Source organism: Rhinolophus hipposideros (assembly GCF_964194185.1).
Source record: "Rhinolophus hipposideros genome assembly, chromosome: 17".
Lineage (NCBI taxonomy): Eukaryota > Metazoa > Chordata > Mammalia > Chiroptera > Rhinolophidae > Rhinolophus > Rhinolophus hipposideros.
Genome location: NC_138063.1, coordinates 43,209,942 through 43,225,050, shown reverse-complemented (window position 1 = coordinate 43,225,050; position 15,109 = coordinate 43,209,942).

The window sequence follows — 15,109 nt, the reverse complement described above, 5'->3', positions numbered from 1 at the left end:
TCTCCAGTCATTTTACAGTCATTTTACATCTCACACTTGAGAGCTTATCACTCAAACCAGATCATTTCTGTTAATATATATAAATGGTTGTATGCAAAATTGACCATTAAATAAAAGTATGAGAGGAAGACAAAATGGGAAGCAGATGGTCTAAGAGTCCGGAGTTCAAGCCATGCCTTTGCCACTTAATAGTCGGGTGACCCAATAGAGGATATTTGCTCTTTTAGCTCTGTTGTTTGTATATGTAACAATAGCCAACTGGTCTAATTCCTAGGCTGATTCTCATGTTGGAAAGTACTTTGTGAAGTGCAGAACTTTATAAATTTCTAAGGTGTTACTGTAATCAGATGATGGCTAGGAACATGTGGGTGTTGGGGACTCGGGTTTTAATCCTTGCTCTAGTTGTATAATAACAGGAGACAATCACTTAAGCTCCTCAGGCTTGCTGACTCATGATGAAATGCAGAGTTTGCCTAGGTAGTTTCTAAAAATACTTCCAACATGAAAATTCTATTGTGCTGGAAAATAACCTTTATGTTTCATTCTTGTTTGTAGTTTCTCTCATATAATGAAAAACTGAGTCTTGAGTTTTGACTTTCTGGGCTGTATGTGAGATAGAGTGTGTCTGTGGGGGAAGGGATGTTGGGGAGCATGAGGAAGAAGGAGAAGAGGGTAGGGAGGAAGGGAGAGAGGAAACTGGAAAGGGGAAGAGTGATAACATAATACAACAGGCATCATAAATTGACAAAACCAACCACCCAGAATTGAAGACCCCTGATTAAATGTTGTGAGGAGACAGGAAACCCATATATGGACGGAATGTCGATGACTTGACAAGCCTTCCTCTGGCTGTGAGTAAAGCCACAGCCAGACTTACCTCCCTCCACTCTCAGCTCTACCAAGAGGTTTCTTTTCCATGCCGAGACCTGATTTTGGTGCGGTCTTTGCTTTTTCAATTTGTTTCTGTGGGAAAAATGACTTTTATCTATTTTAGGTACAGTGGCTTTGATGAGTGAGGAGCCCCTTGGGAATAATTACAGACAAATCCACATTAAACTATGGACAATTTTCTACTGAAATAGATTTCTTTCTACTGTTCCCAATTAAGATTATGTTGTATGGATTCATCGTCAAAGTTTGTATTTTCTCCTTGTGGATGCTGGAAACATCGTGTTACGATTAGTATCTGGAGTAAGAGACCTGGCTGCGGCTAGCTAGGACAGGCGCAGGACAGCAGCACAGCAGAGACTGCACTACCTGGGTAGGAAGTTCAGACCTTCCTAACCGGTGCGTTCCGGCAAAGGTAAAACATGCTCTAATTAGCTCTTATTTTTGGCTTGAATTATTCTGGATGGTTTACTCAGTACTTTATTTCATCTTGCCTTTCTAGGCACATGTTCTGACAAAGAAAATAAAGTGCCAAAATTAAATTCACAAAACATGTCATTGTATAAGGGCCCTTTCAAGTTTTACGACGGAGAGAGCTAGAGATCCTGAAAGAATAACTTCCAGAATCTCAGAATATAGGGCTAAAGAGGATTCTTACTTTACAAACAAGGATTCAGAGGTCCAGAGGGGTTGGGTGACTTACCTAAAGCCCTCAACTTGCTCAATATGAGGCCAGCAAGAGTCATGTCTATTCATGTTTTTCTACCACATCACAAGGGCTGTTGAGTTAAAAAGAATTTTGAGCTTGAAACACAGCATGTCAGAAGTAATGTTAGAGAGAGACATCATCAGGTATATTTGACTGGCATGTAAACATCTAAACATTGTTGTGAAGTTAAATAAATAAGTGCAAAAAGAGACCATCTAAAAGATACCTGTTTCAGGAAAATGCAACCTCTAAGAACAGGCTGGTTATAATTTCCCTCTAAAGGGACATCTATTGAATAGACTGCAAAACTGAGTGGCTAAGACCATGAACTCTGGAGTCACACAAGTGGGATTTGTGTTCTGATCCTCTGTTGTCCTACCTCTGGACAAGTTACCTAATCCTACAAGCCTTAGTGTGTACATCTGTAAAATGAGAAGAATCATAGAATCTACTTCATAGGGCTATTGTGAAGACAAAATGAAATTAAATGCATGTAAAGTGCTTAGGACAATACCTGATATGTTACATATGCCTAACAGACATTCACTATTATTATAATTCTAGTTATTGATTTATATGGTGACAAAATTCTTTCATTCATTTCACAAATATTTTTTGAGCTTCTCTGTGCCAGGCAGAGGATAAAAGAGTCATACGATGCAATGTTTGTCTTTAAAAATAAAAACAGATCTCTACAAGGCAGTGAAAGGGCTAAGTTAGAGCCCCAACAAGGGATATTGGCTTATTCTGGGAGTGTTTAAGGATATCTTTCCTGGAAAAGGAGAGGTCTGAATAAATAGCAGTTAGCTAGTTGAAGGTGGTGGGAAGGGGTACGGAGTGGAAAATAGTGGGAAGGGGTTATGGCTGGTGTGTGTGTGGGGGGGCGACAAGTAAATGTAAAAGATGGTAGGTGGGGGATATGTACTGAGTCCCACCTGTTTTTTGATGGTGCTTTCGATATACATTTTGAAAAATTACAGTTTCAATGAATTATGTTTAATTGTTTTAGTAAATGTGCAGATTAAAGTCTGTTGCCAGGTTAAATTGCATCCTGTAAGCGATGCTTTCCTATTTTTTGACTATGTGGTTCAATAATGTGTGAAGTTTGGTTCAAGTATCAAAGCTACACCAAGAAAAACAAGCATTCACCAGAGAGAGAGAGAGAGAGAGAGAGAGAGAGAGAGAGAGAGAGGAGAAAGGAAGAAAGGAAGAGAGGGAAGCTTGACTAACTTTCAGGTATGTTCAAATGACTTCAATCTCGTATGATTCACTAAATGTATCTCACTAGAGACAACTAGACAGGTTTTCTTACTAATGGCTTTCTTTCAGAGAATGTCAAAACTCTGTGTTGAATGTCCCTAAATTTTAGAGATTTAAAATTATTTAGAATCAAAATGATTCTCCAAACTTGAGACCTTCCAGATGGCAAAATGGGAAGGATTCTGCATATGAACAGAGCACAAAATGAACTTACATCTCTTGGAACATTATCACCTCTGCAGAGACTTCTGGACTCCTCAGGGAAACTGTCTCCCTCCTTCCTCCACTCCTCAGTACTGCTTAAACATCTCCCTCTAGCATGCACTATGTTGAGACGATTAAGTACCTGTCTGTCTCCACACTGGATAATCAAATCCCCCAAGTGCTTTGTAGCTACCTCAGCATCTAGAACACTCTGTCAAGAAAAACGTGTTAGTGTGTTGAATAAATGAGTGACTCCTGACAATGAGTGACTATGATTTGAGTATACTTTTTTTTTTAATTAATTAATTTATTTATTAGTTTCAGGTGTACAAAACAAGGCAATACTTAGACGTTCATCATTTACATCCCTCACACTGTGAACCCCCCTCCCCCCATCCACCATCCCTCCGACCCCACACTGAACCATCACATTATATATATAAAATTATAGTTGGCATTCATCAATGTTCAGCCTCTGGTGCACAATGCCATGATCAGGCATCCACAGCATCCCTGAGGTGGTCTCCCAAATAGAACGCATGTCCATCGGACACCCAACAAAATCTCCACAACATTATAGAATACCCTCCCCAAATCAATCTTCAAAAAAACCCCGAGGCCATCCTGTGGTCACCAGCTGCCTCCAAATCCCCTCACCTTTCCCCCCATCCCCAACCCCCTCCCACACACCCATCTAACCACTCTCGGCCTTTCCTCTGCGTCCCCAAAACCGTCTCTGATTAGTTCATTCACACAGTCCCCTCTTTAGATTCCATATATAAGTGAGATCACATGGTACTCGTCCTTCTCCTTCTGACCCACTTCACTTAACATAATGTTCTCCAGATCCATCCATGCTGCTGCAAATGACAAGACCTCCCTCTTCCTTATGGCTGCGCAACACCCCATTGCACAAATGTACCACAGCTTCCCAATCCAGTCATCCACCGATGGGCATCTCGGCTGCCTCCATATCTTGGCCACTGTGTAAAGTGCTGCAACAAACACAGGAGCGCATACAGATTTTTGAATTGGAGCTTTGGATTTCTCCGGGTAGACGCCCAGGAGTGGAATTACTGGATCATAGGGTAGTTCCATTTCCAGATTCCTGAGATACCTCCATACTGTCTTCCATAGTGGCTGCACCAATCTGCAGTCCCACCCACAGTGCACCAGCGCTCCCCCTTCTCCACATCCGCGCCAGCACCCGCTGTTTGTCGATCCATTGATAACAGCCATTTTGACTGGAGTGAGGTGGCATCTCATTGTGGCTTTTATTTGCATTTCTCCGATGGCTAGTGAGGTTGAGCATTTCTCCACATGTCTTCCTGCCCTCTGTATGTCCTTTCCAGAGAAACGTCTCCCCAAGTCCTCTGCCCATTTTTCAATCGGGCCGTTTGTTCTTTTGGAGTTGAGTTGAGTAAGCCTTTTATAGATTTGTGACATCAATCCCTTATCAGATATATCATTGGCAAATATCTCCTCCCATACAGTAGGATCCCTTTTTGTTTCATTGATGGCCTCCTTTGCTGTGAAAAAACTCCTCAGCCTGATGCAATCCCACATGTTTATTCTTTCTCTTACTTCGCTCGCGCGAGGGGATATATCAGTGAAAATCTTACTCCGGGTAATGTCCATGAAGTTTCTTCCTATATTTTCTTCTAGATATTTTATGGTTTCAGATCTTACATTTAAGTCTTTAAGCCATTTTGAATTTGTTTTTGTATATGGTGTAAGGAGGTGGTCCAGCTTCATTTTCTTGCATGTGTCTGTCCAGGTTTCCCAACACCACTTATTGAACAGACTGTCTTTACCCCATCGTACATTCTTGCTTCCATTGTCGTAGATTAGATGGGCATATAGGCATGGATTTACATCTGGACTCTCTATTCTGTTCCATTGATCTATGTATCTATTTTTATGCCAGTACCATGTTGTTTTGATTACTGTAGCCTTATAGTATAGTTTGAAATCAGGTATCGTTATACCTCCCACTTTGTTCTTATTTCTCAAGATTGCTGAGGCTATCCGTGGTCTTTTATGGTCCCATATAAATTTTAGGATTATATGTTCTATTTCTGTGAAAAACGTCGTTGGTAGTTTGATAGGAATTGCGTTGAATATGTATATTGCCTTAGGCAGTATGGACATTTTAACTATATTAATTCTTCCTATCCATGAACATGGAATGTGTTTCCATCTATTTATGTCTTCTTTCATTTCTTTCTTCAGTGTTGTATAATTTTCTGAGTACAGATCCTTTACATCTTTGGTTAGATTTATTCCCAGATATTTTATAGTCTTTGGAGCAATTGTAAATGGAATTGTTTTTTTAATTTCTCCTTCTGCTATTTTATCATTGGTATATACAAATACAACTGATTTCTGAATATTAATTTTGTATCCTGCTACTTTACTAAATTTATCTATCAGCTCTAATAGTTTCTTGGTGGAGTCTTTAGGGTTCTCTATATATAGTATCATATCATCTGCATACAATGATAATTTTACTTCCTCCTTACCAATTTGGATGCCTTTTATTTCTTTCTCTTGTCTGATTGCTGTGGCTAGAACTTCCAGCACTATGTTGAATAGAAGTGGAGAAAGTGGGCAGCCTTGTCTTGTTCCTGATCTTAGGGGGAATGGTTTTAGCTTTTCCCCATTGAGTATGATGTTAGCTGTGAGTTTGTCATATATGGCCTTTATTATGTTAAGATATGATCCCTCTATTCCCACTTTCTTAAGGGTTTTTATCATAAAAGGTTGCTGTATTTTATCATGATTTGAGTATACTTACTCCATTATGAAATTTGTTTAGCAGTCTTTGTCTTACCTCTAGCTTGATCTAAGATCAGTGAATAAAATAAAGGACATCCTTTGAAACTATTCTGAGGCAACTTTTATCTGATAACCAAGATTTCATCCTGTTGAACCCTAGCCAAATATTTAATAAACATCACTCGGCATCTCTCTCCTTTATCCAACTAAAATGATGCATTGAAATTTCTTCAACCCAAAAGTGGGCATCAGTGTTTCTAGTCATGCATTCAGGTACTGTTTACAACGTGATTCATGTTTTTGTTTGTTTGGTATGTGGTGGCTCTCACTGTGAAGATTTATGTTGCCAAGGTTGCTCCAACTTTACCAGCTGAGCAACAAGCCAGGACTTATGTCAGGACCAGGGTCATGAAGGTTACAGAGAGATTTGATGCCTGCCAGGTCGAGCAATTCACCTGAGAGTGCCAGGGGGTCATGAATTTGGTTTGCTTCTCTAAGCAGCTTGGTGTAAGAGCCAATGAGAGCTGACTCTCAGGGGAAGCATTGGGTCATAAAGCCAGGCAGGTCTAGGCTTTCAGTGCTGAAAAGGATCACGAAGTCCATCCAAGCATGGATCCCCTCTACAACATTCCAGGCTGGCACCTGTGATGAGGAGGCTGGCTGTCGGTCGGTGAGAGGAGCCCAGAGACTAAGCACTAAGGATGGCGCTTTTAAGGGTGAATCAGAGCCACCAGACAGAGACTTTGATTTTGAAGCAAACTACTGTCCCAAAGGGAAGCTTCTTAAAATTTTCTCCTAGAGTAGAAACTAATCTTAGCGCTTGGTCTGCCCTGGGCCTTTGGGAATCAGGGAAGTCATAGCCCCTGAGGGAGTGTGGGTGGCAAAGGACAGACCTGGTCCTTCTGGATAATTACAGGGCTCATGTCTCCTGAGTCTTAGGTGTTGAGGACTCTGTGAGAGACACCAACACCATCAATAATTATAAACAATCAGGGACTACAAATTATTAGGGAGTGCACCCTGTTAGACAAGAACAGAAGCCTTCAGTGGAGAGAAGATAATTAGCCATCATTCTAGACACAAGGCAGTCCAATTGGTCACAAAGATGAAGGACTTTTGAAAGCATCTGAAAGACTGATAACCAACAATAGCTGACACTTATTGAGAGCTCACTATGCTTTAAGCACTTTACATTTATCGTCTCATTTAATCCTCACAACAGTACTAGAAGGGACATATTATTGCCCTGATTTTACACTTGAGGAATATGAGATTCAGAAAGGTTAAACAACTTGCCCAATGACACTCAGTTGATCAATGGCACAAATCGGATTCAAATTCAGGCGCATTTAACTCTAATGCTCACGCTCTGCTCCCTTCCCAAGTGATGCTGAACAGCTCCTTCCAAATGGGCCTCTGACTTTTGATCCATGTGTAATGTACTGTTTTCTGCAGCTGAGGGCCCACAGTGTGATAGATATCTTGCAGGTACACTTGCTGTAATAAGACACATATTCTACTATTAATCCAACACCAAAGAAAGATAGGTTTTTATGTGAGAGATTTGCTTCCTGACCATTTCGGAAGGCAAGATAAGGTTAATACAGAGTTATAATCAAACAGCAACTTTGTTGAAAGAGAGCTAACAGAATAGCAAGATACTAGCTGTTGCACCTTAATCGTTTGGCTTGTACCATCCCCAAATCTATATTCATAAGCGCTCAGCAAACACACAGAATGGAGAGCTACCTCTGTATACCTCAAATAACCAAAGACATCAAGTCACTATAATGGAACATCCAGAAACTGCAGACATGTTTGCCAAAAAGGATTTCAACTAAATGAATCTCCTTTCTTTTAAGGAGGTGAGGAAATGAGACTATTGACTCATTCTTAAGATAGTCCTGGTTGGCATGTTTTCTTAAGAACCAGAAGATTATAAAATATTGTTGAAGGGGCTGAAAACAATGTTTCAAATGATTTTTAGCAACTACAAATTTTACTAATTTATGAAAAATATGAATAAGGAAAGAAAAAGTGAGAAAGGACTGTTTTGTGTTCAAAAAGTTTCAGAAAACTTTTCAGACTTAAAAATGTCTCACTGAGAAAGTCTCTCTCTCTCACACACACACTCATACACAGACAGATTCTTATAAACATTTTCACTTTTTGGGGCATATGAGTTAAGTTGGAAATAATGCATATTTAAGTAAAACTTACATGACAATCCTTTAGTAAGCTTACAGTTTTATAGCTAACACAGAACTAAAATTACATTTCAGGGCTAAAGATTTAAATTATATTTTTAGAAGAAATTCAGTGCATTTATGAAGACCAATAAAGCAATCCTAAGGAGTACCACAGTTTTCTATATCACTCTTTGGGAAAACAAAATCAGAATATTCACCATGAAGAATCAAATGATCCCAGCCACTTTTGAGAACAACGGAGGGTAACCGGTCAGAACACTCCATTTGGGCAATCCATGCCAGCTACCTGAAGCTCTCCAGTTCTCATCATTTCCCCTGCCCAGCAAGGGAACTGCAGCACTGCTGTCTACGGACATGCTGCACCTGCTTCCCACATACCCCCAAGTAGGTCCTGCTGCTAAGGCAACATGGACAGGAGCAAAAGCAAACCCTCCAAGGTCAGAGAGCCGTGAGTTTGAGTCCTGGCTCTGACCTGCTCACCTGTGGGACCTTGAACAAGGTACTTAACTTCTCAGAGCCTCAGTTACCTCATCTGTAAAATGGGAATAATAGTAACAACCGTACTTGCAAGGCAGTCATCAGATTGTTTGCTCACTTATGTGATCAATAAATGTAAGCTAACTATCCTTATTATTCCCAGAGGTAAGAGCCTGGAAGGATGTGTGTTTGATACATCTTTGTATTTTCTATACTTAGCAGAGTGTCTTGTCCAGGGAAATGACTGAGTGCAAGTTTACTGAAGGAATTCTAGCAGCCCTCTGTGGCTTGCTGGTTATAATATAGACACGGTTTAGGTTGGATCTGCGAATCAGAAAGAATAGGTTTGGTAAAGGCCAGTTTGTCCCCACTGGCCTAAAGTATCAATGGGTTGGGGTTTGTTTTTTCCATAAAAGATGCCTCATTTCTTCTATGAATTTGCTTTGTAGTTGCTCAGGACTTCTCTGACTCATGATTACTAAATCATAGATTCTCTATCAGCACTTACACATGATATTTTTCTTGCTTATTTAATTGCTTCTTTTCCCCAACAAATGCTAAGATCCTTAAGAGCAGAAACCACTTTATCTTGTCACTATTGTGTGCTTGATTCCTCATAGACACTGCATGAATGTTTGCTGGATGAATAAAATTAAAATGAATGAATGGCAAATTTTAATGGGTCATGAGTGACTTGAACCAAACTTAGTTTGCTTAGATTTCATGCTACTTACAGGTGCCTGAAATCTCCAACACAAACTTCAAAAGTTTTGGGCAGCCAAGCCAGGGGGAGATTGAAATGAAATTTCTGATTTCCAAAATAGTTCAATAGTACCACATTAGCTAAGGTCTCCATTGAATAGGTTTTTAAATCTTTAAAACAATAACATAAAATCCAAACAACTGCAAATAGAAGATTCCCACTAGAATAAAACTATAATCAATTACTTTAAATAAAAATATAAATACTACATTAAAGTATCAAAAGTAATTATGTACAATATAAACTTAGAGTACAATATAAACTTTTTACCTGATAGTCTTCTTTTACCTTGTGTGTTTAGTCTAAAACAACAAAACAAACAAAAACCAGGATGAACTGGAAACATTTATTAAAGCAACCATCAATTATACTGCCACCATATTTTGAGGTCTAAAGAGTTAAAGGTTTACTGGTGTTATCTATAAATAATAATTTACGTGTGAATTATAAGTATACATTTGAGGCATAACAATGGCAGAGTGATGAGCCTGAAAGAACTGTTAGAGGTCATCCAGCCTAATTCCTTCATTTATCAGTGAGGTTAGAAGACCCAGTAGAAAAAAGACTCACCTGCATTTAATCCCAATAATTCAACAAGCGTCCTTTGGGTGCACGCTATATTCAGATTTGGTGTTTGATATTGAAAAATAAAATGATATCTGCTCTTTTTTTTTTAAAAAAAAGATTTTTTTATTTTATTGGGGAAGGGGAACAGGACTTTATTGGAAACAGTGTGTATTTCCATGACTTTTTTCTATTGGGGAACAGTGTGTTTTTCCCAGGACCCATCAACTCCTTCCAAGACAAGTTGTTGTCCTTTCGATCTTAGTTGTGGAGAGCGCAGCTCAGCTCCAAGTCCAGTGGCCATTGTTAGTTGCTGGGGGCACAGCCCAACACCCCTTGTGGGAGTCAAACCAGCAACCCTGTGGTTAAGAGCACGCGCTCTAACCAACTGAGCCATCCATCCGCTTCAAGCTACATCTGCTCTTGAGGAGGTTATGGCCCAGTTGGAAAAACAAATGTATGTAAACTATTGCCATTAGTATGATAGGTTCTATAATGCAGGTGTAATATCAGATTCCTTGAAGGCACAAAGGAGGGATCACAATCAATTCTGAGGGTGAGGGGTTTTGTAAAAGTCATTTTCAAAACAGGAAGTTCTTGAGTCTTGAAGATTTGCCAGATGAGCCGGGGAGCGGAAGAATAAGGAGTGGAGGATGTGATGGGGTGGGTCCAGGGAATGGGAATTTCAATTACAGCATAGGGCATGAAATAGATTGAGAGTCAGGGAACTGTCAATAGATAAGAAGCTGAAAGGGAATCATACCTGTCCTTCCCTCTATGCTGTGCTAAGGAGTTTGGATTTTATCCTTAAGCTAACTGAGGACATTTGGCTATGGAGTAATAGAATAAGATATGTGAGCTGACTTCGCAAATGGGATTGAGGACTGGCATGTGGAGGAATTGGTCACCCGACTAGAAGCACATAATGGAAGGTGAGAACAAAAAAAAATGAATGAGTATTCTGACTTGAGCAAATGATTGGATGATAGTAATATTAACCAGAATAGGGAATACAGGAAGTAGTGGTTTTATGGGAAGGGGGTGGGTAGAATCTGTTTTGTTTTGAGTGTATGAAGTGTAAGTGTTTGGTGAACATGCAAGTAGAAATGTTCAGGAGAATTCTGGTCAAGATAGCATTGTGAGTTCATATTTTGAACCACCCCTTCTCCACTCCAAACACACAGCAGTGATGGGGAAAATGTACCTAGAAAAACTAAAAACAACATTGCTATCTAAAAAACAAGGTGAAGATAACATTGGGTCAAATACAGAAGAGAAGTACAAAATGATAAGCAGGACTGAAGCTGTGCGCCTGCTGGCCTCAGGGTATGGAAGCAGGTGGAGGGGGAGTCTGTGCCCCATGGGTAATGAGAATGAAGAGAAGCCTAGGCAAGGTAGAAAAAGTGAGCGAGGCTCACCCCTAGAAACCAGGGGTTGGTTTTAATTCCTGCATGAATGGAAACTGAAAAAGGTTTCCACTACCTGCCACTGGGGCCTTCACTTTATGTGAACTTCACACCTAGAGAGATAGGAAGAGGCAAATACGGCTTACACCAGTGCCTGGGCCAGTGACTATTACCAGTATTACCCCAGCACAGGACCTAAAGAATCAGTAGAAGACTTGGCTCTGAACATAGTTCCCGGGGGCCTCCATAGAGAGAGGCTTGTGAAATTTACTAAATAGTTAGTAATACCCATAGTGAAGAAGAGGAAAATAAACAGAAACCTTCCCATTCAAAATAAGGCTGCAAACCAAACTCTCAAAATATGTGAAGTAAACTAATGCAATAAAGTATAAGGTGTTAATCAGCTATTGCCACAATAATTTTGTGCAAAACGCAGTAGCTTAAAACATAGCCATTTATTTTCAAGTACTTGGGGGCTAGTGGCAGCTGTCACTTGGCAGCTGAGCTTGGCTAGTGTTGTGAGGGAGACCCTCCTTGCTGCGCCATTTGTCAGGCAGGGAGTCACATGGGGTCTCTGGTCCCGCTCCCCACATAAGAATGCAGGACATGGTGAGGCCAAAAAGGAACACCCACGGAGCCATAGGTAGGAGAGCCATACCACTATACTCTCGCTGGCGGCTGTGTTGGAGACATAGGAAGTAGGAGCCACAGAATCCGCAATCCACACTTCCCCACATTCCGCTGCTTGCCAGCCTAGCCACCATCTTCTTGCTAGCCCCCATTTTCTGCTAGCGTAGCCACAGCAGTTATATTAGTGGCCAATGGCTCACTGGTTACAGCTGACAGCCAACTAGCCACAGCTGATGGCCATCCAATCACAGTTGATGGCCATTTACTATCTGAGCCAGCACCTTTTCACGTGAGGGTGAGAGCCTGGAAACTGCACTCCTGGCTCTGTCCCCACAGCTAGATTCCAGGTTCCAGGAACCAGTCTCAGGGCTCCAGGTTCCAGATTGGTTTAAGGTCTGGTCCATGCGCCTCTCATCCCTCTGGGACCAAATGCTACCTAAGGCATGTGCTTGGTTTCACATTCCTTTTCATGGGCCCTGGCTGGAGGGGCAGCAGTTACTTGCTCATGTTCCTCTCGTAACAGGTCATCAGAGAGCAGGAGGGCAAGCCCAGCAGCACAGATATATTTCAAGTCACTTCAAATATGGCCAAAGCAAGTCACACGGACAAGCCCAAAGTCAAGAGGCAAGGAAGTATGCTCCACCCACCCTAAGGCCAGAGTAAAAGTGTGAACATATTATTCTATTCCAGGCAAGTGAAGAATACACATAGACAGCAAACAAGATCACCTTTCAAAACAGAATCCATTCCAGATGAAATTAAATGAATGGGATAGTTTTTAAAAATCTTTAAACTAAGTACCTTAGGATGCTCAAAAAGATAAATGAAGGAATCAAAGCCATGATAACAGAAAAGATACTATAACAAAAACAGAAAGAAATGAAATGAAAATAGGTAATATGAAAAAGAAAGTTAGAAATCTTGAACCTGAACAATAATTCAGTAGAAGAGGTAAATTCTAGGCAGACACAGTAAACTAAAAATAGTAGTGAGGACTTCACCCAGAATCCAATGCAGAGAGACAAATGTATAAATAATATGCAAAAAACATAAAGATATGCTGATAGAGAGACACCAATGTGCATTGAGTAGACAGTCCAAAAGAAGAGAATTGATGGAATTTGAGAGAAAGCAATATTCATAGAGGTAAATGGCTGACAATTTTCCAGAAGAGAAGCAAGATATGAGTTCTTACATTGAAAGTACACTCCTGGTACCACGCAGATAAATGAAAATAATTTCATACCTAAACACATTATAATTGAAATCACAGGATCTCAAGGATAAAGAAAACAATCTGTCAGAAATAGAGCAAAGGTGAAGAAATAGCCATTAGACTGATGTCAAACTTCTTTTCAGCTACAACATATGTCAGAAGCTAAACTGTTGAGACAAACTACTTGGCAACTTAAAATTCTATACCTTGATAAGTGGAGATAGGACATATGTGGCCTTTTTGCTTCTATAGTGGGAAGAAGCCTTTGCCTCACTTCAACACTCACGTGGTGGGAAATTACCTAAACATATTAAGGGATTCAAGTAGTAAACACCCCTCCCACCCAAATAACAAATATCTACCACAATCCATCAATGAAAAAAAGTGAGGAAATTACAGATGAGTTAGCATTCAACTCAAAAAACTGGAAAAACAACAGAATTAAAGAAAGAAAAGGAAGAAAATAATAAAAGAGCAGAGATAGAGAAACAAAACAATCTAGACGAGCAATGTCAAAGCTATTTCTTTGAAACAAGCAAACTTCTAGCAGATAGAAGGTACAAATGATATCAGGAACAAGAAAAGACATAAACAGAGAGATGAGATTTTTAAAAATCATAAGTGACTACTATGAATTTCTTTCCAGTAAGTTTGAAACTCTAAATGAAAGGGAAAGATTTTGAAATATCTATTAAGCAATTGGATATTTGTGTCTGGAGCTGAGAAAAGTCCAGCTAGGAAACAGGTCCTCAGAAACGGACATTAAGATCTTGGAAACGGAGCTGATGGCAGAATCCTTGGGAGCATCACTATTTTGAAGCGAGGCAGACAAGGAGGAGCCACAATGAAAACCAAGAGTGAAAGTGACAGAGTTAGTGGGAGAATCAGAAAGATGTGATGACACCTATTAGAGGCAGGAGAGCGGTTCAAGAAGCTCAGTGGTCTACAGAAGAGAACTTACATGCATCAAAGATGGAGTACAAAGTGCCCATTGGATTTGGCAGTTTCCTTTGAATGACCTTTGTAATCCAGGGTCAGCGCCACCATGCGGCAGCAGATGTGTAGCCGATTTTTAAAGTGGAAACAGTTCTTGGAAGTGGACACTGCAAGTGTGGACAACTTCAGGAACTTGGTCCTGATGAAAAGAAGAGTGTAGGAAGTAAGAGTAATCTGTAGAGAGAAAGAGAGAGAGAGAGAGAGAGAGAGAGAGAGAGAGAGAGAGAAAGAGGGAGAGAGAGAGAGAGAATAATAGATGTGGATGGGGTGTGAGGATGGGGAGCGGTGGAGTTTGAGAACACAGGTGGCAGGGGAGCCCTGAATGGCAGATAAGATACCTCTTCTTGTGACAATAGGGGGAAATGGTGAGACCAGGTGCTGGGAGAGATAAGTTGTAGCTGGTATAGGAACAGGAGAGAGTGCAGGAACTTGGAGGGGATTCCTGCCAGATAACCTCTGTTTTTCTGTAGAGGAGGAGATGAGGTCATCTGTTGAGGGTAAGAGGGACAGTGAGCATCAAGCAGGGTCCTTGAGAAAAAGGCCAGGAGTAGTTGCTAGAAAAATGGGGAAATGGGCTGCCCAGAGCGCTCGTTACAATCTGTGCTGAAACCAGGCTCCTGGGTTCTCACTTGTGGGCATTTTTCTTACATCTAGGATTCTAATATTTTATAAAGGTTCTGTTAACCCTAATTTCCCCAGAAGATAATAAATAGAATTTAATTATAAAATTCAGTCTCAAGTTTTCATTCAGTCAAACTACAATTGTTGGAAAATTATATTCAATTTGAGATGTGCTTGTTTTTAATTCATTCAATAGGAATCTTAATGAAACCTTAATTTTGATTGTCTTGGGCTTAGAAAAGTTGTGGCACTCTTTTGGGCTTTAGTTTCCTTCCACTATATGGAATACTAAATATTTTAATTGTGTGTGATTGGAAATTCACAACTTTTAAAATTTATAAAGCAGATCAATTCACTACAGCATAGGAGCAATCCACAACAAATACC